The sequence below is a fragment of the Platalea leucorodia genome, assembly GCF_965183815.1.
Source record: "Platalea leucorodia genome assembly, chromosome: 3".
NCBI lineage: Eukaryota > Metazoa > Chordata > Aves > Pelecaniformes > Threskiornithidae > Platalea > Platalea leucorodia.
In genome coordinates, this window is record NC_138825.1 from 88756052 (window position 1) to 88781365 (window position 25314).

Sequence of the window (25314 nt, forward strand, 5' to 3'; positions counted from 1 at the left end):
ATGCAGCTTCTCGTCCCCAGTCCCTGCTCTGCAGCAGGCGGTGACGAGGTGCTTCCCTGCCTGCAGGCAGTTCTGGATATATTTTCTCTAGCAGAAATAGGCAACGAAGGCAGTTCCTGGCTGCTCTCTTCTGCTCAGCAATTATTCAGCAATAATAATCCAGGTTAAAAAAACCCAACACATCTTTCCCAGGAAAAGGTCATTTTTGTTTTCAACCTAGAACACCCATGGCCCCCACATGCATACTTGCTTCTTCAGGTAAGGGCTGGTAAACAGGATGCAGAAATGAACAGTCGCACATAGAGGGGAGCAGGAAAAATGTGACTTCACTGCCAAAGGAAGCATATCATGCATCGGCTTGGCTACTGAAATTAGGCAGAGCAAGTCCTAGCCAGTGTGCTCTCCAGGTCTGACTCAAGCCCAAACAAAGGCAGCAGCCCTGGCTGTCCCTGGTCTAGGCTCTATTTTCATACCCCTGAAAAATAAATAACATAACACATACTTCCTACAGAAGGTAGCCAAGTACTTGTCCACACTGCATTGCACAATGTCATATAATCTTCACATCCAAGGGAGGTTATTCTTCTTTTTTCAATATGTGAAATATATCTAGCATATTCATAGATGGGGGCAACAATTAGGAAGTGTATTCCTCTTCATGAATTACCCTGAGATCTAGTCACACCAGCTGTCATATATAAAGAAAAAGTATGGAAATTCAATCATAAACTCTGAGTTTAATCATTGGCATAATTCCCCTCCTGCTTGGCGGGACCAGGATTTCACCCAAAGCATCGCTAATACCCAATTAATCAGTTGACACAAAGTCAACAAATGCAGAACTTTCCAAGCATGGGAAAGCAAAATGCCATAAGAATAAAACTTTATAGCGGTCGAGCTCTCTGTGGAGCGGAGCAGGAGGGTCGCTGCATTCCCCATTGCAATTAGGATCATGTCGCTGTTCCCTGTCAAAGGAATGGACCTTGCCACGGCTCTTTCATTTCACAGAGCTATTCCTGGGGATGCAGGAGCCGCTAGCAGGCTTTGCTCCAGGTGTTCTCTCCTATTAAGCTGGTCTTAATCTCTGCTCTCTGTCTTGAGCTAAACAGGCAGCTGCAAACTAGAAGAAAGGAAGTGGTTACTCCAATGCCTATGGGAAAGGCATTGATGTTGCAAGAGGGCTTATCAACAACTTCTATGTGTACAAAATTCATGGAGTGGCTCCCGCCCCAGGGGCCGGCAAAAGCGAGTTCCCACTTCTGCTGCTTCTGAGACTGACTCTGTGCAGAGGCTTCTGCTGATGCAGTAATGTTGGTCTGTGGTACGGTAGTTTTTAGGAAAGTTCTATATTGATAAAACCTTTAATGGAGGTACAGCTTGCAACAGCACAGACAGACATTCATTTTATAAATGCCTTTGCCAGCATGGACTGCTTTCTTATTTCGTTTCCACCTTTCAGGACCAGTAAAAGATACAGGGGTGCGGAGATGTTTCTGCATTAATAACTTCTGCAAACTGGGAAGTTTGCAAAGGGGCAGCTACCCTGACAGCACTAACTGCTGTGTATCTGCTGCTAGTCTATAGACTATCATAAGCTCATAAGTAATACTGGAATGTGAGTACTAGAAAAAGACAGAGGAAAAAATGAGGAGGAAAAACTTCTCTCAAGCTTTGGATAATTTTTGCTGCTTTTAAGTAATTTTTTCCCCCACAGCACAATTTTCCGGGGTCACTGAAAAAACCCAGCTGAATATTGGAATATGCAACATTACATTTTCCCTGCAGCAGCGCTGGACATGGCCTTTCCCTTTTCAGATAAGAAGCCTGACCACATCTACCCCTTATGGCTAAGAGACTCGAGGAGCTGGGAGCTGGGAGTTCAACCGCTCAGACCAATGAGAGGCCATACATGGGCTCCTGACACTGGGGCTGCCTGCTCTGCCTGCTCTGCCTGCTCTGCCTGCTCTGCCTGCCAGGCTGCCGTGTTAGTGAGAAACATTGCTGCCTTCTACTCATACAACAGCTTAGATGAGGAGATCTGTATCCCCACACAGAGACGGATGGGAAATCTTTTATGGATGGGGAGAGACTTGCTGACTAGTAGCAGAACAGGGACTGTTCTTACTTAGCTCCAGCCTCTCTTAGCAGCAGGCACTTGGATGCGCAGTGGTTTTAACTGCAGGAAATATTGGTACACAGAGATGGTACGCAGAGACTTCAGCGTCTCCAGGGGGATGGGTGACAGCCAAGTTCAGTTCAGAGGAAAAGAATTTTGGGTTCAGACCTCCAGGGGCACAGAGTTGTGTACCTAAGCTATTGTGTGGCTCTGGCCTTTTGATGCATTTGCACATAAAAACATGCCAGAGTCAACAATATGGCATGTCCTAGGGACCGCTAGAGACGTGCCTGTGAATACTCTGCCCCCAGCACAGTCATGGGGCTTTGACTCTGCACTCTCAAAGCCAGTAGGAATTGTGCAGTTCAGTCCTACGGCGTCAGGGTCAGATTGCAGGAGACTTGGTACCTTTCCTGGTAGTATCCCAAAGTTATCCCAGAGACATGACTGATCAGCTGCATTTTTGGCACACAAGTCAGAAGATACAGGGCTTCTTCAATGTAAAGAAATATGTCTGCAGGCGAATTTGGGCAGAGCGCTGTTAGGCAATCTTGCTGGCCTCTCACCTGTTGGTAAATCACAAATAACCTGGTAAAAATTGTTTCTGGAGTGGTAAAGTGCAGGTAACAAGGGCACAAATGATTGCTGGCTTGGTGTTTTCTCGCAGGGCAGGTAGCACAGTTTTGCTGGTGCAAGGTTGGGTCCTGTGACTGCCAGGCGATGGGGAAAAGGCTAAAGGGACCACTTCGGCTGGCAGCCAGCTGTCCTGTCACCCACCCCACCACATCCCACAGAGGGTGTGGGCACAGCTGGACAGGTGGCAGGGCCATGGCCAATTTGCCATTACAGTGGTTTGACCACTTTTCTGTGCCTGCACCTTCCTCTCCTTTCTGTTTGTCTTATGCCAGGATATTCATTGTCAATGAAGAAACACAAAGAACTATTTGAAGGATGCAGATCTGCTCTAGCAACCAGCTCACTGCAATTATACCAGTTCTTGCTTATCCAAAACTGGATCCATTAACTGCAGATTAATAGGGTCAGCTGTATTACACATCGAGTCTGTCAGCTGCCAGGGTGGGATGCACACAGAGATAAAGAACTGAATGAAGAGACTGGCAGGTTCGGAAGAGACTCCTGCAGCCCTGCCGAGTTCAACAGATACTGTGTGAGAAAGAGTTTTCTTACAACCAATTGCACAGGGGAAGAATATGGGAACGTTATGGTGTTAATGCCAAGGAACTTATCTTTGTGGCTTCTGTCTCCTCTGTTCTAAATCACCCTATACAAAGTATCTCTATTAACAAAAAGGTATTCATTTTTTCAGTTCCAGAGTCCTTTAATCAGAAGAAAAGCATACCACGTTTGTCCAATTTCGGAGTATTTTCTCAGGGATGAAATCCTGTCACTCTGGAAGTCAACAGGAGTTTCCAAAAGGGAAACTCCTACTGATTTCAGTAGGGCCAAGGTTTCACTCTATGAACTGTTTGATTTATTCCACAATACACAAATATTTAAAAATATGTTAGAATTTTATTCTTTGAAATTTGATTAGAACCTGCTAAAGCAGACAGTTCAGTAAAATACTTAATCAATCAAAATAATCTAAACCCATGTGTTTTTCAAATCACCCTGAAAAGGGTCAGATCTGCATACAGTTTCCAATATGTTTAGACTGTAAAATGTTTCTTAATTTATGTTCTTTGGCTTGTATCCAGCAGCTTGAGCCTTCAGTATTGTATTGATGCCATCCTCAAGACATTCAGTGCTTTGGCTCCACAGGGATAGCTGTGGTCTGAGGTTACAAGCGGGCATGGTTCTGGGTACACACGGCTATGCTAAGGTACAGGAAATTAATCTATAGTTCTAACAACAACAGTTTCAGTGCTATGAGGCAGATTGTACCTTGTGTCTGAATGCAACATCCTATGTCCATTACTATAAATAATCCTTGAACCTGCTTTAGCTCTACTTTGGGAAACAGGTTCAGGTTGATTTTATCTATTAAAGGTCTTAGGCCTTGTCTGGGCATGCAGAATTGGCTAGCCTAAAATAGCAGTTCTGCTTGGGCACTTCCAGTATAATTGAACCATACCAGGATAACTCCCTTATTTTCTCATGGGATAAAACTAACTTATAGGATAAACGTACTTATCTTGTAGGATAAGACTAACTTTGTTAAAAAATATTCTGGGACAGGGAAATTTTTATTTTGGAAGAGAGGGTCCACTTGAGGAGTTGGAAACTGCAATGCCAGGAAGCTTCTGGCAGGGAGAGATGGGGAGGGAAGATGGGGTGATTTTCTGACCCTGTTCTGTGTGAATGCACTAAGTGCAGGTTTCCCTCCTCATGCTCCCAGGATGACATGAGTATCCTGCTCTTGGTGAAAGAGGTTGAGCACTGAGGAACTGGCACACCAAACACCTCGCTGTGAGGGCACCAGGTAAGTCAGGGGGTCAGGAAGACACAGGTACACCTGAATCTCTCATGACTGGGGTGAGTAAAGAAACTGCCAACATTTAAGAGGTTTAAAAGGTTTTGAAGCCTTTGGAGATGGAAGACCAATGGGCACTGCTGTCTGCCTGATGGTGTTCTTGACTGTGATTCCCAAGACATGAGCACTGAGGGCTCATCAGGACAATCCTATACCTGCAGATCAGGGCAATCCTATACCTGTTCTTCAGGCACACTTCTTCACGCTCTTCTCTGTGTCATTTCCAGCAGCTCAGCCTGTTTATGCAGCGTTTTGTTTTTTTTTTTTTTTGTGGGACCCATCCCAGCTTGTTCTCCAGGTGCATTTGCTGAAGATGTTGGCTCCCTGGCTGCGGTGTGTGAAAGTTTAGGCACCCCAGCACTGAGGCTAGCCCCATGTCATTTCACATTCAGCTTATGCTGGTTTAATATCAGCTTGCTCTCCTTTAATATCCCGAAGCTCTGCTCCCGGTGCCCTTCGGGAACCCATTCCTCAGTACTCCATCTGAACATCTGCATCTGCAAACCTGCCCTCTTGCACAAAACCTAATAACGTGTGAGACACATAAGAAAAAGAAGTCCAGAGAAGTTTTTCTGCTTCAATACTGAGAGAGGACCACCACCCCCACAGCTGAAGGATTGAGTAAAAATGAGCATTTTTTACTTTTCTGCTAGATTGAGAGATCAAAAGAATGACTAATTGACCAAACCTGAGTGGGTCTAATTGACTTCAGCCCTTCACTGTTCTGCACCTGTTTTGGAGAGCTGATTCAGGGCTTGATCCAAAGCTCTCTATTGACTTTAGTTTTCATCAGGACTCACAATTCCAAATGAAATTAAGCACTTCTTGCTGATTTTGGTGAACTTCATTGCCGTGCCTTGGCACTTTGATAGTGTTTTAAGTAATTTCTGAAACTTAATAACAAAGTTGATATAAAGCATTACTGAGTACATCTGAGTGCTAGCAAGACACTAAAGAATATACTGTAGGCCATATGGAGAACATGGGTATCGCACAGTACAAGGCTACTCTGAAGTAAACAAAAATCTGAATATCTGAAATTCCCATTTTACTATATTATTTTGTTTTACTCAATGTGGGGAAAACAGCTGCATTAGATGCTCTGCTTTAGAAGTGTTCAGTTTTCAGTAGTCAAATAATTTTATCAACCTTTTTTATTTTAATATTTCTAGCCTTGTGGCTGAAAATGAGAAACTATTTTCAGCTTATGATGATATCATAGGATGTACTGATAGCCTGAGAGCTTTCATCAACAATTTCTTCTCTTAACCTCATTCTGCATGATGCATCCCAGTCTTATTTAACATGTAGGTTCTGCAGTAGGTGGAGAGGCTTTGGAGTCCAGCCTCACAAGAAGTATCTGACTGATTTTAGGGAAACTCAGATTTTTTTGTCTTGCCATCATTCACTTGAACCTGCTGTTCTCTCCTCCAGGTTTGGATGCAACAGGAGGTCTGCAGCATCCCTCAGGTGGGCAGTGTGCCTTGTGGGAGGAGGTCCTCCCCTCATCTGCTAGCATACCACGGTCCCACAAGGTCTCAAGGGTCCCATTTCCTGCTGAATCCCAGGGTCAGAGAGCCTTAGTCTTACAGGGAAAACAGCTTCTGTCTGAGGCAGATGATCTTTATACCACTCAAAGTCTTTGTAAAATCCCCACATACAGTTGTGTCAAGCCCCTGCATATATGGGACCCTTTCTTTTCTTTTGTCTCTTCTCCTCTTCTCTTCTCTTCTCTTCTCTTCTCTTCTCTTCTCTTCTCTTCTCTTCTCTTCTCTTCTCTTCTCTTCTCTTCTCTTCTCTTCTCTTCTCTTCTCTTCTCTTCTCTTCTTTCTCCTTTTTTCCTCTTCTTCTTTCTCCTCTTTTTTTTTTTCCTTTTCCTCTTTTTTCTTTTTCTTTTTCCCATCAGTGCAGTATTTTAACACTTCTGTGCACTCACAGAAAAACAAGTCACGGTCTGGTCTTTAAGATTTTGTGAGAACTGACAAATTTGGTCAAGGGTGAGATTTTGCAAATGCTGTTAAAAATGCAGCTTTTCATGTGGCAACATGTTCTTTTATACTGGAACACATCCTAAATTTTCACACATGTGCAGGAAGTGAAATCACACCTTTTTATGGCAGAAACAGCTTAGCACAGTGAAATGACAGCTTTTCCCTATAAAAAATGCCTTTAGTTTTTGTGGAAACCAGTGAATTACTTGAGGCAAAACCACAAAGTGTTTCATCAGCAGCACAATGGTTTTTAATGCAGCTCTGCCTTGAAAAGAGCTTGAGGAAGACGGAGATTAGGGGATGACACCACTGGATGTATCAGCCTTGCAGCCCAAATATGCCGTACAAGGTTTGAGTGCTTTTTCAAAAGACTTTTAATTTAATGGTGTCTTCTAAGTCTTCCTTTTCCCTCCTCCCCCATCTTCAAAGTCTATTATTTCCTCTCCTTTGATCCCAAAATTTCATCCCATGGTATTTTTAACTCTCCCTGCCCCCACCAGACTTACTCCCATCCCCCTCCCCTCCACATGTGGCTGCCCTGCTGCTCTGGCTGCCTCTCCCTACCATGGAGGAAAGCCGAGGGCCACGCAGGCTGTAGATATAACTGGAGCTCTCTGACTTGCTTTAGCTGTACTTGCATGTCCTGAGTTAAAGACATCCTGGTCTGTGTCCTGGCCAGCAGGACATTTGATAGCCCTGCGGTCATAATTTTATTGCCTTCAGTGGGAACAAGCACTGCAGTATCTGGAGGACCAAGCAATTACTTTTTGCTGGGAAATTCATTCTGTAGAGATCATAGCTGGATATACAACTGGGAAGAAGATAGATACATTTTATTTCTAAGTTTGCTGCTTCACAGGACAGAAGTTGCAGTGAGGTAAGATGGGTTGCCATGAGTTGCTCTGTTCTCTCCCAAGCTACACCATTCTCAAATGTAATTTCCTTTTCCTCTCCCTCCTCTTTAACATCTGTGTGTGCTTCTCTTCCCTTAGGCCACGGAGAAACCTGTAGATTTGGAGGAAACTTACCATTGTCGCTCATGGAGGAGCTCTCAAAGCAGACTCTGGGAAGCCCTCCAGATGCTTTCAGCATGTGGGTGCTCGGCAGGAGTCAAGAAGAGTTGCTGCATGCCCTCAATGTGATGCAGAGTAATTTCGGTTTCTGTGCTGTCATTGAGGGCCTAAACTGTGGTACAGGAGCACTGAGGAGAAGCATAATTTGCAGTAGTTGAAATACAAAAGTAAACCAGTAAGTAGTAAGCAAAATGTGTGCATGGTCTGTCCTGCATTTGCAGGTACATCCATGTGTGGGGGAAACGCTAAAAGGGAGAAAGGCATTTGTACAAGTTTCCGAGCAGGTTGTATGCGCTGGAGCTGAACTGCCTCCTTGTTGAAGGAGATATTTTAAACCTGCCTGTAAGTCCAATAACCAGCTTTCTAACCACACACATCCCACACCTACATTTTTGTGTTCTGCAGCTTTCATGTTGGTCAAATAAAAAGCATCAGCACCACATCTACTTGTTTGCATTGAGGACCAATATGTTTTCTTTGCACTTTAAATACTGTTTAGAGCTCTCTTTATGAGCTTCAATTAGGAGTTTGCTATGGAGGGCTTATTAGAGCAGTTTTATTGGTACTTTAACACATTTTCTTTGTTAAAAGCTAGTTTAGAAGCTAGTTTAAGAAGCTTGTAAATGGGAGCCACAGTGAGCTGTCTGTTCCACTGACAAACACGTATCAACAGGCCTCCCAGAGGGTTCCTCAAGTCAGCTGGTCCACCCTTGTGTGAGCATCTGCAGTGAGCCCCCGCATCTGCCGGGTTCTCAGGAAAAGGAGTTGGGTGGGGACATCAGGGAATAAATATTAATTCTGGAACTCTGAGGAAAAAACAGCCTCCAAACTGGAAGTTTTACAGTTGATATAAACTTAAGATGTATGAGACAACCAGTCAATTTTGTATCCAGAGCAGTCAGGCCAATAAACCACAAAGAGATCACCCAGACTGGTTTCACCAGAAGAAGCAGAGGTCAGGACTGGGAGTGAAGAAACTTTCCTGTTACCCAGGTTTTCCATCCAGGGCATAGGCTGGACAAAGCCACAGTGTTGGGCCCCCTTCTCTTCTGGCCGTGACCCAAGGAAAGCTTCCCTCTTGCCTCTGGAGACTCCACACCATACATGGACATAGCTGAGAAGACCCCATACCTGGACAAGGCGCTGCAGAGAGCACCCAAGGGGCTGTGGCCGTCCTCATGTCCCGTGTCTGTCTGCTTGCCTCCGGAGCAGAAACCATGTGTGCTGGTTTCTGTTTTCTCTTTCAGTACAATTCTTGTTTTAAAGGCACCTAGAGGTGAATTGTGGCTACTGAGGAGTGGCCTCCGGGAACAAGAAAAGCCGCTGCAGCAGAGGAAGGAGTGTGAAGGTCTGCCCAAGAGCGCTGCCCACCCTGAGAGGCACCTACAGCCCCTCTCAGGTGGCAGGACAATTTAAATTAATTCATGTTTTGGATTCCTTCTCATATGCTATAGCTCTTTTCGGATGTGGCTGCCCCATCCCCACCAGCTCCCTGTCCCCACTGCGGCCAGACTCCCAGCTGGGCAGCTGCCCCACCAAACACCCACGGCTACCACGTCGGCACGGCTGCCATCCTCTGGCCCAAAAGGCACCATCAATCCCCCACACCTGTCTTTCTGCAAATGCCTGCAAAGCCCATGCCCACGAGGGTCCCATCGCAGAAACCCGGGCCGTGACTGCTGAAGCAAGCTTAGGAGGAGGTGGAAAGTATCTCCTCCAGATCCCTCGGGGAGTGCTACAGAGTATCTAAACAAGTCTGTTTCATTAGCCACATTTATATTTTCCTAGGAAAAGTATGCAAGTAAATATTTTCTCCAGGCTTTTTTCTTTCCTCTCCTCTTTTTCTTGGCTCCTTTTTTTCCTCTAAACCTACAGTACATCACTCACAACGACTTAAATAGTGAAAACTGTCTACAGTTTATCTAAGGATCAAACAGCTGTTGTCTTCACAAGCCTTTTTTATTAATATGAATTAATGTTTTCCAACTTATTTCCTACATTTCTGCTGGGAAGAATAACCCTTCCCAGAAGCATTCTTTGGCAGATACCAAAATAATTTGAGTAGCAGATATATGATCTCATTTTTTTCTGGACAGATTACAAATTGGAGATTGGCTAAAAGTGGATGAACACAATAAGTATTTTAATCTTGCAGTGATTTCATGTGCCTAAATGCTTCAGCTGCCTACACTTTCCAAGCTATGAGCTGCATCCTTAAGCACTTAAACTGTCTCTACTTGTGGAGGATGCCGTGGCCCAGACCTACTGTAATGGAAGTGGGAGTGGGTTGTTTCCATTTGTCTGTCACTGCAGAGGTCTCTGAGCATTAACTACTTGCCTGACCAGTGTTTCTCAGATGAAGTGCTTTGGAAATACCAATGTTTGAGTCCTACTGCAGCCCGACATTCACAGAAATATGTTGCTTTTGACATAGCTGGACTGCTCCTTCTCTGCAGCTGGATCCTGCATAGTGGGTCTGGAGGTAAAGGCCTAAAAGTGCTGCCTTAGAAATGTTCTAATATTTTCTTCCATGGAGAGTCTGCAGCACTTTAAATGCTTTAAACAGCTTTATGGAGAGTCAGGCCTTCTAAAAGATTGCTGTTGAGCCTGAGAGCATTCCTGGATTTATTCATATGAGGTTTATAATCTACACATACGTCACAGAGACTTTTGCCACTTGATGTAAGTGCTCTAGGAGCTCTTGCTGAGCCTACCTAGTTATGGCAGTGACATGTGAACCAGCACACTCCCACATCTCACCATTTCTGAAATAAGTAATTGTACACATCTCTTCCACTGAGAGCTGAAGGTGTCTGTGCTTTGCACCCAAGGGAAGGATGGATGTTCATCAGAGACGCAGCAGATGGAAGAGTAACTGTTGACTCTCAACTCCGACTATTTCTCCTTTTGGAGGAGGTTTAGAATTAATTTCCAATTGCATTTATTCAGTGTAAATATGTCATTGGCTATAAGGAGTCTTTCCATGTAAGTACTGCGTTCCTTAATAGTCTTTGCTTTTTCACTGCTCCGCTCTAGCCAAGTCAGGAATGATAAGTAACTAGGAATCCAGTCTCCTCTGCATCTCAAATTACATTCCAGTATAATTTTTGGAAATCCTGGAGCAGGTAGTTCGTTTTGCTTCTGTGATGTTTGATAATCAGTGTATATGAAATGATAAGTTGTCGGGAAAACTCTCAGTGATCTCTTGGAGCTTTGCACCAGATCTCTGCTCTGTCAAGCTGCGTGGAAAGGACTGAGTGTGGTGATAAAATAATGGGAAGATTGCCCTCTTCCTTCTGAAAAACGACTGAATTGAGGATCCTGCTCAGCTATAACAGTCACTGGTACAACCGGGAGGCGCTGACACTTGTATTAGGTCTGTTACCTATGTCAATTGAACCAAAGCTGGACACGGTGCATGTCCTGACCAGCACCGCACTGTGATAATTTAAGCTGGAGTGATTTATTTAAATCTGTACCAATTTTGCACCTCAGTTCCTGTTTCTTTCTTTGCATTTCATGTAATTCTCTCTGTTTTCCTACTTGCCTCCTTGATGATTTTCTTCCTTCAAGAGGGCTTTTCTGTATGTAAGTGATAGGAGCAGCCAAACAAAACAATACAGGATTTTATGTTGTATGAGACACTTCATATTAGAGTGACCTTCACAAAAATGATTTCTTGGCGCCTCAATCTCCTTTAGGCCTTGCACATAGCTGCAAACTAGTGGGCAGGTTTTCATCAGTATCTTTAATCAGGTTTCAAGACACTATAAAAACACAACAAAAATCATAAAAATTCCTTTTGTCTCAAACACATACCTTAGCAGTAAGGGATGTATCCCTAAATATTTCCTCAGGAAAAATTAATAAAGCAAATTAAAAGAAAAATTCTTTCAAGCTGTTCCAAACAAACTCATTTCACAGTCTTTTATCATGCTTCCTTGCCGTTTGGGAAATTTATTTAAGTTATTAAAAAATTCCCTAAAATTCTCAGCTGAAAAGTTGGCTTCTGTTTTTTCTACAAAGCTAACTCACCTGATTTGTCAGAACAGCTCGAAAATGAAGTGCTAACTGGTGGGTTTTATTGAAAGGAAACCAAGTGGAACAACATATGTATTTTCTTAGGAAACTAAAAAGCTCACAGTCCTGTGGTGTTCCTTGGGGTAAATTCTTTGTTATGAATTACAACCTGCTTACTGATGAGTTGTTAATAAAAAGTAGACCTGCTGGGCCATTATTTTTTTCCACACAGTATACCCAGTTTAGCTTTTTTTTAACGTTTTCATTAATGCACTGAGTGTGAATAAATCTGTTTCCAATTTGTAATTGTTTTCCCTTCATCTGGACATTAATTTATTGCCAAATCTAACACTCTTCTATTTTTAATATCCCTCCAAACTGAAGAGCTGTTTTAAAAAGAAAGAGATTAGAAGAATGCAGGATAGTGGGAAGGAGATCGCTCTCTTTCTTTCCTCTTTCTTTCTTCTTTCTTTCTTTCTCTCTCTCCCTCTTTCATCTTTTGCTCTTTCACTCTCTCATTCTCTATTTCCTTCTTTCTCCCTTGCTCTCCTAGATCATATCCCAGTATCTGGGACCAGGAGGAAGGGGCACCGGGGCTCTCCTGGGGCCCCACTGTGTTTAGAAACAACAGCCGCCAGCTGAACTCATACATAGTTGACAAAATGGTCTGAAAGAAACACTGGAATCAAAGTAGAAACAGATGGTAACCTGAGGTGGCAGTACAACTTCATTTAATGTGGGATGGCTTTTTATTTATTTGATTTATTTGTTTATTTTCTAGCTAAGCATCTCTTTGCATGGGGGAGCCTCCTTCCTCACTCATTACTGCACTGTAAACTGGGCAATAGCAGCAAATCTCATTTGTTGAAGAAAATGAAGGGATTAAGCAGAAGGCAGTCAAATGCCAGTGTGTTTCAATGGATATTCTTAGCAAGTGGCTCTCTTGCTATTTTGGTTCAACACATTTTCATGTATTCACATGAACTGGTGGCATGAATTCAGCCCCTAATGATGGAACATTACTATCACGGTCAGGAAAATCTGTGGAATCAGCAGCGAAAAATGTGTCTGTTTTTCTGGCCTGTTACTTGCCACGAGGAGGAGGAAGATGTATGGAGGAGAGAAAGGGGAAGGGAGGATTAGTGGTTCCTGGGGTGTTTTCAGAAGCAGTGGCTACTGGTGGCGGCAAATGACTTGGCAGGCTTTAAGCTGTGCTTGTGCATATGAGTAAAGATGCCAGATGAGGGCTGCAGATGCATAAAATTAAAGCAGCTAATGTGGGATCCCTGAAGCAGTGCTCCTTTGATGCAGGGGGTGCAGCCAACAGCCCAAGCATGGTGGCTTTGATGGATGCTGCATGCAGCCAGCAGCAGAGTCGGTACTGGGACCACCAGGGTATGTGCAAGACACGTGCCCCGTCATGCTCTGCAGCAACCCACAATGTCTGGCTGCCCTGGCCAGAAGAGCTACCTCCAGAGAACAGGATGTTTGAATGCAATTTCTCTGTGGCCTTCCACCTACCACCTGTTCGGCTTCATAAAGGCCTTTTCCTTAGACTTTTGGCTCCCCCAAGAGCCTGGAGCTTGGTTTTGGGTGGCAAATAGCCACCAGTGGCCTTCAGGCTCCCTCACAGGCAGAAGGAAGGGAGAGCAGTCATGTTTTGCCCCCTTCAGAAACCCCTGGGTTTCCAGGGAGGAGGGGAGACACAGACGACAGCACCTTTCTGGGCACCCAGGCTGATATTAGTCAAGGCTGATTTTTAGGTTGTACCAAGCAGACACTGTCTGGGCTCTCAGACTCAGACCTGCTGGAAAAGCCAGGGGGACTCTGACATTACTGATATTGTTTTTTAAGATATTAAACACAGTCAGGAGATGGATGAAAGTGCCAAAATAGATAACCGTACCTGTGGTGTTTGAGTAGTGATTACGCCCACTCCACGTACCTTTGTCAGATGCGTTTGCGTGATGGACTGGATGTGCTTATCGTAAAACTCCTGGCAGCAGTTGCAGGTACATTTCACTACTCAGATGGTAGCATGGTAGCACAGGCTAGATGACACAAAGTAAAGAGAAAGGAAAAAGAAACAAGCTTTCCCCCTACTCCCAGGTGGTGCCAGCATTCAGTTCCCTGCTGTGGGGACATTCCTACATCACCCACCGGGATGTGGGGAGCAGTGGGGAGCAGTGGGGACACAGCACATTGCAGAGAGCAGTTGCAGAGTTTCTTTATCTCAAATGCTTTTGACAGCAACTTCTGTGCTGCCTCTGCTCCCCCAAAGATGCTGGTTTTCTCACTGTGTGAACTGAGCTCTTTGGCAAGCCAGAGAAACTGATGCAGACACATTTTATATCTCAAATCTTTATTTTTTTTTTTTAACCACAGTTAATTCTTCCCTTTTGCCCTGGGTTATAGGACTTACGTCCGGAAACAATAGGAGCCTAGCACCTTCCCATATGATCTCTTTCTTCGTTTTGGCTGCTTGTAAAAACCTATCTTGGTCCCTTGAGTCCTAAAGAGTAATAAGTCCATTGCCTCCACAATTGCCTACTCCATCTGGGACTCTCATTGGGATTCAGTCCACACATTCAGTTCAGGTGGGATCTTCAGAAAAATCAATAACCAACATGTCTGGCAGCACTTTACTGCATGGTATCTGTGTCCTGCTTCCTGGCTGGGACTCTCAAAATACTGATGTTCTGTTGAATTGGGGTTTTTCCAAGGTTTCCAGCCACCTCTCTGTTGCTCTGTGATTTTTTTTTCCAGTTAACTGTAATCTATCTCTCATAATCTGTATAGAGATGGCCATTCTTCCTGCTTCGTTGTTTCCCCTCTAACTGAGGCCCTGCAGTTTGCAGTGTTCAAATTACGGCCTTTGGTATTATTGAATGATGCCGCTACTTTGGAAAGCTGCGGGTGACTGCAACCTGCCAGTTATATCCTCTGCTGCTGTCAGTGTGCTCCTGCCATAGCCCCAGGATCAGAGCGGCGGGCTCTGATCCCGGTGCGGGGGCACGGCTACAGGGTGGGCTATGCTCCAGCGCCGGTAGTGTCAGCTGGGCAAGGGGGGAGATGGGGAGTATTGCTAATGGTATTCCCCACAGCTTAACGGGGGTCATGTTTATACTGAAGCACAGAGGGTTGTAGTGTCACCCACAAACACTAAGCCAGCTTTAAACTCACTTGTTTGGGTACAGGTAACAGCCTGCCTGAGGCAGCACAGAGCTGTAAAACAGCACAAGCTGTAAAACTGCTAAAGTACCTGGATCTGGTCCATACCGAGCTTTCGAATACTGCTGCTAGGTCGGGGTTGAGGGCTGATAATGTAGATCTACGCGGCTGCAGCTAATGCAATGAGCTGCTGTGCAGCCGTTCCCCCGGGGAAAGGAACAGAGCTCTGTGCCGGACTGAAATGGCCCTTTTCACCCCACTCATGTGAATTCAGCCATTCATACCTGGGGAAATATCATTGCTGTTTTAGCGCGGGGAAAGTGAGGCTCAAGGAGATTAATGCCTGATTTTCGGCCACACTGGCCATCTCTGCCTTTTGCTAATGGATATATAATGTCGCCTGGTCAGCGCTTCTGAACAAATCGAGCCTCAGCTGACTTCTTTAAGGTTGCTGAGGCAATACCTGGAGAAGTACTGACCCCATAAACCCTGAGTCCCTTGGACAACTGGGAGGCCTTTTTTCCCCTCTCCAGAAGCATCTTCCTTGAGCAAGCACTAACAAAGCTTTGCCAACGTTGAAAATGGTCTGATTTGGTGTAGTTATTAATTTTGCTGAGGCTGGCCCTGACTCAGTGCTTCCGAATGCTTTTGAACCTGAAGCCTGCAGAAAGCTGTTGGTCTGTGCAATAGAGAGTTGTCATCTCTGCTTACGCAGAGCTCCTACTCTGTAAGTAAGGAAGGCTCTTGACGACTCTGGTTTTCAGTTCCTCCTGCCATCACACTTGTTTCTCTTCGAGGGGCAGGAAGGGTGAGTACTAAGGTCCCCTGGAGAGATGGGGACCCCTTGTCTCCTGTGTAACTCTCTCTCCAAACAATGATAAGCAATTGCACTTTTGCAATTGTACTGCCAAACATTGACATAATTTCAGCTCTAGATGTGCCATTGCCACCCATCAACACAAACATAACCAGTTTTAATCTGGCCTTTTCCATTATTCAAAAATCAAAAAGGCTTTCTAAGCTGGCCACTGAAGGACCAAGCAGCTTTCCAGTACTGTGGAAGTGATGTATGAGTTGGCTTTGGAGCACCTGACTTCTGTCATCTAACGGCAGGGGCATCTTCACAGGGCTACTCTTCCATACAGAGAAAGGATGCCTCTTTAATGCAGCATCAGTGAAAATTCTTCAAAGACATCTTGAAATTTTTAATTATCTATAATTTTATGCAGATTTACATTATATGTGGATTATAAACAAAAGAAACCCTTCTTTTTTAAAAAAAATGGGTTTAGGTTGATTGTTTTACAAAGTATTGGTAGCTGGCCATAATGCTCCTCACTAACAATACAATGGCCAATATGTGGGTATTTCTTCTTTAGAAACAACTCTTCCCATCTTTTAGAATAAAACAATATGTTAGAATAAAAAAGATACATTTAGAAAAAAAGATTAAATGGATCTTAAGGGTTTAACCCAACTCCTTGGCAGGTTGCAACAGAAAAAGTATCACCCATAAATATTTGCCCTTTGTATACTTGTATACTATATTCACAAAATAGCTCTGTCGCGTGTGTTGATAACTTCGTAATCAGGAAATTTTCTTCCATCTGATATTCAATTAAAACATTCATTGCTGATTTCTTCTGGTATTTCTGCCAGTGCTTATGGAGAAGAATCAGGCACATTGTCTTTTTAACTTTTTTGGATAATTAGGCTATCCTTACGGTTCCATTTATGAACAGTGCTTAGTACTAGGTCCATGGTGAAGCAGTTCAGAATAGAAAAGGCTTATCCTAAGGCCCATTGCTAAAAAAAAAATCTATGAGTAAAAGGCAAAGCACTGTGTGGCTATTCTATTTGCTACAAAGATAAAAAGAAAATCTTCAAATGATCTGAATATCAAAATGCAACTTGTCTGGATATATTACAAGGAAAAAAATCCATCAAGAATACGATATAAAACTTTGAATTACATTTTTCTCCTCATTTATCCTATTATTAATGTTAAAGGAAAAATGCATGAAGGATAAGGGAAAAAAAGAAGCTTTTATTATTTTATTACTTGAATGCCATAACCAAACTCAAGATGTTCTCAACCATTGAAAATCCAGGGCACTTTGTGTTTTGCACATAAGTCACTGGGGGAAGGTTCTGCTTGACGAGGTGTGTAAGTAGCTTTATTCTATTTCTTTTTAGCTGGATTTCATGTAAGCATTTACCTAAGTATCAGCAGAACCTGAAATCACCAACACAGTTTCTTGTCGTATCATTCTCCTATATCCAGGCCCATGACATGTGGCCCATTATATATTAATCAGCCTTCCTAAACTCTGATTCATAAAATTGCTATGATGAACTGCGTGCATTTGCATCACATGATATTTAGCAGGGATAAATTTTCAAATAAATATCTGTATATTTTCCTTATGGCCAGGCTGGACTTAATGAATCTGATCTTATTTCATCTCAGGAGCAAAGATGTTTCAGGCTGGTTAACGAAGAAACTTGGCTCAGGCCACAGACTCTGTATAAGAATTTGATGATTATTAAACCATAGAAACTGAGTGGAAACATTGCTTTAGGTCCCATCATCACTGCAGAGCAGATGGACAGGAAAACAAATACATAACTTTTCCTGTCCTGATACTGAAAATTAGAGTCTCACACCTGCCTTTGTAGTAGATTTCTTGTAAGACTAAGACCAAATAATTCAGAAAAACATTTTCAAAGGCAATTGTAGCACCAGGGCACCAAAGCATCAGTGAAAGTCAAAGTGAGCAAGTTTGAACCTCTGAGCTGCAATGTCTGTGTCCCAGCCCTCCACCCCTGAGATGGTTATAATTCTTCCAATCTTCCAAGCTATTTTTTTCTTTTTATAGCGCAGGCAGTTTTTGGAAAGAGCTAACTGACCAGCCAGGAATGACTGGAAATTCAAGATTTCCATTTTGCGTGACAATACGGCATGTCAAAAAAGATTTCACCCTCACCGAAAGGAAAAATCTCTGTGTCTCACGGAGGAGAAACTTCTGGCAACTTTTTCCCTTCAGGAATGTCAAGATAATTTCTTCTGACTTCTAAAAAATGAAACAGAGCGGCCAGCTACCCCAACACAACTTCCTCCGTACAGGTTGTCATGGAGTCTAAGCGATCTGGACGATTTGGACTCCAGGGGGAATTATTTTCTTCTTGAACTAAAATGAATTGAAACAGATCTGAGATAGTTGTCCTTGTCAAAGATATTTACATGTATTTACACGGCTGAACAGATCTGTTAGACAACAAAACCAAAAACTATTTTTTAACTTGCAGGTCTCCAGACAACATCTCCGCCCTGGCTGATAGATTGTCTCTGTTTGCTCCTACATTGCTTAAATCATTCTCTAGGTATGAAAAGCTCTTGGCTTAAAGTGCTTCCCAGGATGACGGCAGAAGTACACTAAAACATAAAAAGGAGCCAGCCAGATTGCAATCGTTGCCTCCCTGATAACCGCTCCAATAGCTTTAGATAGTTTATAGATGCTTTTTAACCTCACCAGTGTAATTAGTTCTTGATTGGACCTATCTGCACTGGCCGGGAGGTTCTCAGGGAGTCTTCACTCTTTATATCAGTGATCTTTGTCAAAATTGCCAGGAAATGACAATTTCTAGAAGATTAAAGCAGAAGAGTGAACATGAAGTAGCTTCTCAAAGTGTCCATGTTAAATGACTGAGTCCTCACTAGGAAAGCTAATTCAGTGCAATTAATTTCTGAGGAATTTATAAATTACCCTAGAATTATGCACTGAAATATTGTGAGAAAAAATGATGAAGGAGAGTCCTGTTGCAAGAGGTCCTACTTCTCACTGAATGGAAGTGGAGAATTGTATCTATTTAACTGTTCATCCCTAACTTTTGAGAGAAGAGCAGAAAACAGGGCTGGAGGGGAACATAAAAGACTTCCAGTCCATCCTTCTGCCATGAGAAAGGATCTACTGTTCTTCAGGCATCACTGTCAGATGGTTACCAGCTTCTCCTTAGGAGCCTTCCATGATGGAGCCTTCCTGAAGGCAATGTATTCCAGTGCTTCCAAATAATTTTTTCTAACATCCAGATTAAAACTTCTTGGTTCCATACTGCGCTTATTATTCCTAAATCTACATACCTAAGTGATGGAGAACAGGGGCTTCTCTTCCTCACTGAAGTCACTTTTTACGTATTTGAAGACTTATTATCCAGGTTTATAGTAGGAAATTAAACCTGCTGGGGATCATTCCCTGGCACTGGGTCAGCTGGCATGCAGCAGCCTGGATCTATTCTAGCAATCTCCTTCAACCTCTAATACAGTCTGATCACATTAAATCTGCCAACTGGAAAAATTGCTGGGTTGCATCCCAGGCCCTTTCCCTGGCAGCTGCCCAGGAGAAAGCCAGTCAATCCAGAGCAAACCATGGTAGCCATCTCATTTCAGTCTCTCCTTCTCTTCATCAAATTGTTATTTCAATCTCTTCTCATAGGCCACATTTTCACATATTCATCCACATCAAACCCACATGTGGTGCTTCAGCCCGAGCCTGGCCCATGCTGAGAGGAGCAGTGTTCCTCTGCCTTGAGGGTGAAGTCCTAATCATGGAGCCCACTATTGTTTCTGTCTTCTTTGCAGCAACAAGATGTTGACGTGTGTTTGGTTATGATCTGCTAGAAGCACAGGATCTTTTCCAGCAGAACCTATCCATTTGTTGCTTATCCTTTACTTGTCCAGGAGATTATTCCTGGCCAAGTGTAACATGTAGGCAGGAATCCTAAGTGAACAACATCATATCTCTTTGTCAGACCATTTCTCCAATTTGTTCTTATAGATATTTCTGTCCTGCAGCTTCTCCCACACTGATGTTATAAAAACCTTCAATATATGACATCCAGATCATTAACGAATATACAAATGTTGCTAAACTCAGGACAGACTCTTAAAGAATACCATTGTCACAGTAAGTTAATGGTTAACTGTTATTTGAGGGCACTGTTCCTGCCTTGTTTACATTCACTCAATAACAATTTAATCTAGACCATGTCTCCTTGGCTTGCCTTTATGAGGCAGTGTCAAAAACCTTGTTAAAATCACTGCATACAAACACTTATTAGCTCTATTCTATCCATCCATAAGGCCTGTTACACCGTCAGAGAGGGAAATAATTCAAATCGACACAGTGCGTTCTGGAGCAATCCATGTGGCTGTTATTTGCATTGTTAACTTTTAGGTGCCTATGGATTATTTTTATTATTTGTTCCAGTCCTGTTCTGGGAATTGAAGCCAACATGTGGTATCTATGATTCCAGCTGTGCTCTTTTAGAGACAGGAATGCTGCATATCCTTCTCTCTCTTCTCAATCCTCACCTGTTGCAACCAGCAACACTTTGAGAGTGCTTTAGACAGGTACTAAAGATGAATGGTGTGACTGATCTGAAAGGCTCTAATTTATCTAAGTACTCCCTCACTTTTTCTTCCCCTATTCTAACAAGAGCGCTTACCTTTTATCTGCCCTACTGTATTTAACCCACCCAATTTTAGTCATTACTTTTAATGAAGGCTGAAGCAAAAAAGCTTTTGGCCTTCAAGACACCATCTGTCAATAGCTTTCCTTCAGCACTTTCTTGATTTTCGCCTTACAGAGTGACTTCTCATTATCATTTTGTGCCTTTGCCTTCCTGATTTTGTCTTTTACTGTCACATTACTTATTTTCATCCTTGGCAGTCTAGCCCGGTTTCCACTGCTTGTGTGTATTCCAGTGTTTGAAATCAAGGAAGAGCTTGTGGTTTAATGAGGTTGGTTTATTACCATTGCTTCTTCTTCCCCTGCTTTGGAATAGTTTACTCTTCTACCTGAAATATTTGTTTCTCAAAAAAAAAAAGAGCCAGTTTTCCTTAACTACTTTTTCCCATAAACTGTCTTTATATAAGATCTTACCTACCTGTTCTCTGAATTTATTGAAATCTGCATCCTTGAAGTCCACTGTTTTGATCTTGCTGCTCTCTCCTTCCTTTCCTGTGGATCACAAATGCTGTCATTTTGTCACCCTCATCTCAATTTCCACCTTTGCATTTTCAGCCATTTATTTCCAGATCTGTAGAAGTCTTCCCTTTACACTCTCTGCTGGATTTTCCTTAACTAGATGTCAAGAAATTGTCATCAGCACATTCCTGGAGCTTGCTGAACACTGCCTACATTTCACTGCACACAAAATGTGCCCACAGCTATTCTTTAAAACTGAGACCAACTGGCGGAGAGTGGCCCGCATCTGGACAGGTAAACTCTTTCACCCTCCAAAACTGGGAGGCCATACCCTGCCCGCAGGATCTGGCTGCTGCTCTCTGCTAACTCCAAGCAGTGTTTGGGAAGTGTTTTGGGACAGTGGCAGGTACCTGAGGGCAAAACCATGTCAGGGAATGTCCCAGCACTTCAGTATGAATGGCAGTGCATCAATGCTGAGGAGAGCAATTCCTCTGGAATGGTTTCATTTACTGCGATAGATAAAGTCTCTCATTTCTTGGTTTATCACTTTTTCAACAGGTTGCTGAAGAGTGAAAATCCCTGGAGAACATCACCTCCTGGAGGATCCTACCAGTAGCTCACAAAAACCGGTGCTTGTTGAGTGGGCTGTCCACAGTAGATAGTTATCCTGAGAGCACCTAAACTTCTTTCCCCTGTGATCAGACATTCAACGACTTTTTCTCTCTCTGTGTTCTGGAGCTGAAAGCAAGCCCCATGTACTAGGCAGTCATGCTTCCCTTCTCCCCTTTCTTGTCCTTCATGAACAAATTGCATCCTTTTCTACTAATATGCCAATCGTATGAGTTATCCCACCATAAGCCTATTTTTTGCCTATTAATTTTTTGATCATTATATAGACTTCCACTTCCTCTTATCAATCTCAAGCTTTCATGCATTAATCTAAACATCAAGATGTTTCATGGGCTGACACCCCGCAGCACACACACTCTCTTTCACCCCTCCTATTATCCTTTTGTGGACAAATCTGTGCTTCTCTTTGGCTAGAAATAGATATTGGAAATTATTTCATTGCTGTGGGCAAAAAGAAGGAATTAAGTCAGATATGTTTTGTTTAGCTTCAGATGAAGAAAAAATTGCAGAAACAGGACAATGACCCCCCCTCCTCCATCTGAACGTGGTTTGTCTTCCTGGGTTAAAGTCTGTGCTGGAAGCACGTGATATCCTGGCAGCAACACAGCAAATGTCCAAGAGGGAAATGACACGTTAAAACAAAAAGACAAACACATTTTTCACCCTGACAGACAGCTGGCTTACATCTGTATTTTCACAGGCATCAGCAATGTTGACTGTTATTGTTAAATGCTCAGATACTGCACTGGAGTGTCAGAGGGCCTGAATTCTCTGCAGTGTTATTGCCCACTTCTAAGACATCCTGAAGTGATTAATGGGCTTTTGGGTCTTCCCTCTAGGATGCCTCAACGTCAAAAAAACACTGTCTGGAAAGCGGGACGCTGTTAGGGTGTTTCATGTTAGCACCACATTCACGGCAGAAAACGCTCCCACTTGCCAGGAGGGCGGCCACGAGGACAGGGAAGGAGGAGGGAGCTCAGGGGTGCACCTGCAGGAGCAGGACCGCGGCCACTGCCACCTGAACCCCGGCACCCACAAGGTGGGCTGCTGGGAGGCTTGTGCTGTGGGAGCGGTCCCAGCACCACCTGGGGGTGGAATAGGGTTTGGAGCGGGCTATGGGCAGACTGGCAGCCCTAGGAAACAGCTAGTGGGTTAAATCCCACAGTGAGCTCTCATGTAGCGAGGAAATAGGAATAGCAATGAGAATTCAAGTTTTTGGAAGGCTCTTGGACACGTTGAAGCAAAATTAAGACATAAGCATGTATTTACCAAGTGTAGGAGAAGTCCCAGCTCCATTTGTTGCTCATCTGTTTCCGCAGCATTGGGGTTAGTGTGTCCAATGCAGAAAGCCTCCCCCAGCCCTGCCTTTCTGTTCTCACAGGAGGATACTGCAAATCTTTTTGTCACCCTTGTGACTTTCCCTGGCAGCAGGGACAACAGGCTCTGATAAAGAGAGGTATTGGCTCGGGCACAGCCACTCGCAGCAAGTCCAGCCACTCTGAGCTGTACAGCCCTGTGCTGGACCATGCACACACGCAGCTGGGGACATCAAGCTGCTCAGGAAACATCTCTGTGAGATAACTTGAACACACACGGAGAACGTGTGCCACTGTTTGGGAGCCCCTGCCACCAGAGTCAGCTGGGGCTGAAGGGGAGGAAGGTTAAGTGCCAGCACTTCTGGCCTTGCCCACCAGTACAGGTCATAGGTCCTCCGTGTGTCTTGCCAGCATTGCATCTCATGCCTGAGGCTCTTCTCTAACATTGGATGCCATTTCTCTGTCGAGGGTGCCAAGAGAGATCTGTTTGGGATTCAAAATATTATTTTTTATGGATTTTGGCTACGTTGTTGCTTTGATTTTATAATCCTTCTACAAGAGCCTGGAGCAAAGGCAGGGGACATTTTCCAATCAGCCTCACTGAGAAAATACCACAACAAGCTATCTTGTCGGTGCAGTAGCTGCCCGTGTGCCAAAACCTGCATGCCAAAAAGGTTGTGAAAGATTTCAAAAAAGGGAGATGCAGCTTGAGAACAGCAGGTTCTGGGCTTATGTTCATATGCAGTTGTCCCCTTTTAAATGTGTCCTTGTTCTGGCTTTACAGTGCCTTCACAGCAGCCAGTTAATTGCACTGTAAGAGTTGCAGATCATGGAGTTATGGAGAAGCCAGAGTTTGATATAGCGAGCCAGAGTGGCAACCTGCTGCTGAAGGGAGAAAGAAAATCAAGTGGAGGGAGGGAGGGGAGCCTCCCCTGTGTCCTCAGCGTGAATCTGTGGACCTGACCTGGAGGCACCTCAGCAAGTCTGGGTTTGGCCCCCATGTGCACGGTGGAGCAGGGAGAACCATACTCTGCTCCTCTCCTCCTCTGTGCTGCTCCCCGTGGCTTCTCAGCACATGACGCCACTGCTGTGAGATGCATATGCTTACGGGGCCTGGGTGAAAAGTGAGCCCCAAATGCTCTTCCCTTCCTCCTGGCCTCTGAGTCGGGGTTTGAGTAGCCCACGCTTTACATCCTCCCACACTGTGGGGTATAATAAAAGCCTTAACTGATGATGCATGCAAAACGGAGGCCCAAAGTGCAGAGCAATGCACAGCTATGTTTCTTTTCTGTGCCCCAGGAGATCTTCTGGGAAGTCCCTCTGCCCCTCAGCCCCCAAGCTCCCATGTCCTCCCAGAGGAAGGAGCCCTTTGCTTTCAGAGGAGGAAAGCCATCACAGCGGGCTCTGCATCCCCCCGTGCTTCTCTGGGTGAAGGAATTTGCTTGAGAGCCACATCTATCCCCTGCCATGAGCTGGCCAAGATGCTGTCTCCTGGGGGCCAGCACCATTTCAGGGGTGAAGCCCCCTCCTAATTCAGAACAGGCAAGAGGTACCAGCCCGCCCTTCTCCAGCAGTCCCTGGGCTGCCTTGGCCCCCGGAGAGGTGAAAGGTGGGGATATTCAGAGCACGCCTTAAGACACTTCTGTTTTCTAGTGCTTCTGGGAGGGTTCAGATGTACAAGACACTGAGGGTCTCTGGGGAGGGTGGGATATTTTTAGCTGTCACTTGGCTGATGTTTGCTGTCATGTAGAGAAAGTTTGTTATTCTTTCCTGTATGGATTATATTCTTTTAGGAATAGCAAAAGCTCCAAGAGTCTGGGATAGGTGCTTTTCCTGCATTCACATAGGAGTAACAGCAATAATAACAATAATAATAGTAAAATAATAACTTTGCAGGAAAACCCAAGGTTTCACCAGAACTCCCCATCTTCTAAAAGCAGTGTAGCTGCACCATTTTAAAAATATATAGTCTCATCTCAGCCTTTCTGAAAAAGAAGAAACAGGATTATGCAACTGGCAATATAGACTAGCAGTTTGCCTATTGTGAACTCGTGTAGCACTTGAAAACAGTAGTTTTTGGCCCAAATTCAGCACATCACTTAGGCATATGCTTAACTTTAAGCATGAGAATAGTCATAATGAAATCAGGGGGACTGTTCACATGTTTACAGTTAAGTCTCAATCCAAATGCTTTGCTGAATTTAGGCCTACTGGGAACTGAGAATGCTAATACAGTTTTCAGAGCCTGACCCTGTAAAATATTAAATACAGCTGAGCCCTCTAATTCCCACTGAAGTTAATGGAATTGAGGGTACTTGGCATTCCTCGGGTGCGTGCAGCCCTGCACAGAATCAAACCCTGACTGCAGCCGCTGAAAATGTGCCCGCGTGCTTCCTGAAATCAAAGAACAATGCTCCTTGATTGCAGGTCAGATATGACCTGTGAAACATAGACCCCTTCATCTTAAAGAGGATGTTTCACCAGGAACTTTCGGAGTCCAGAGGACTCAAGGTTAC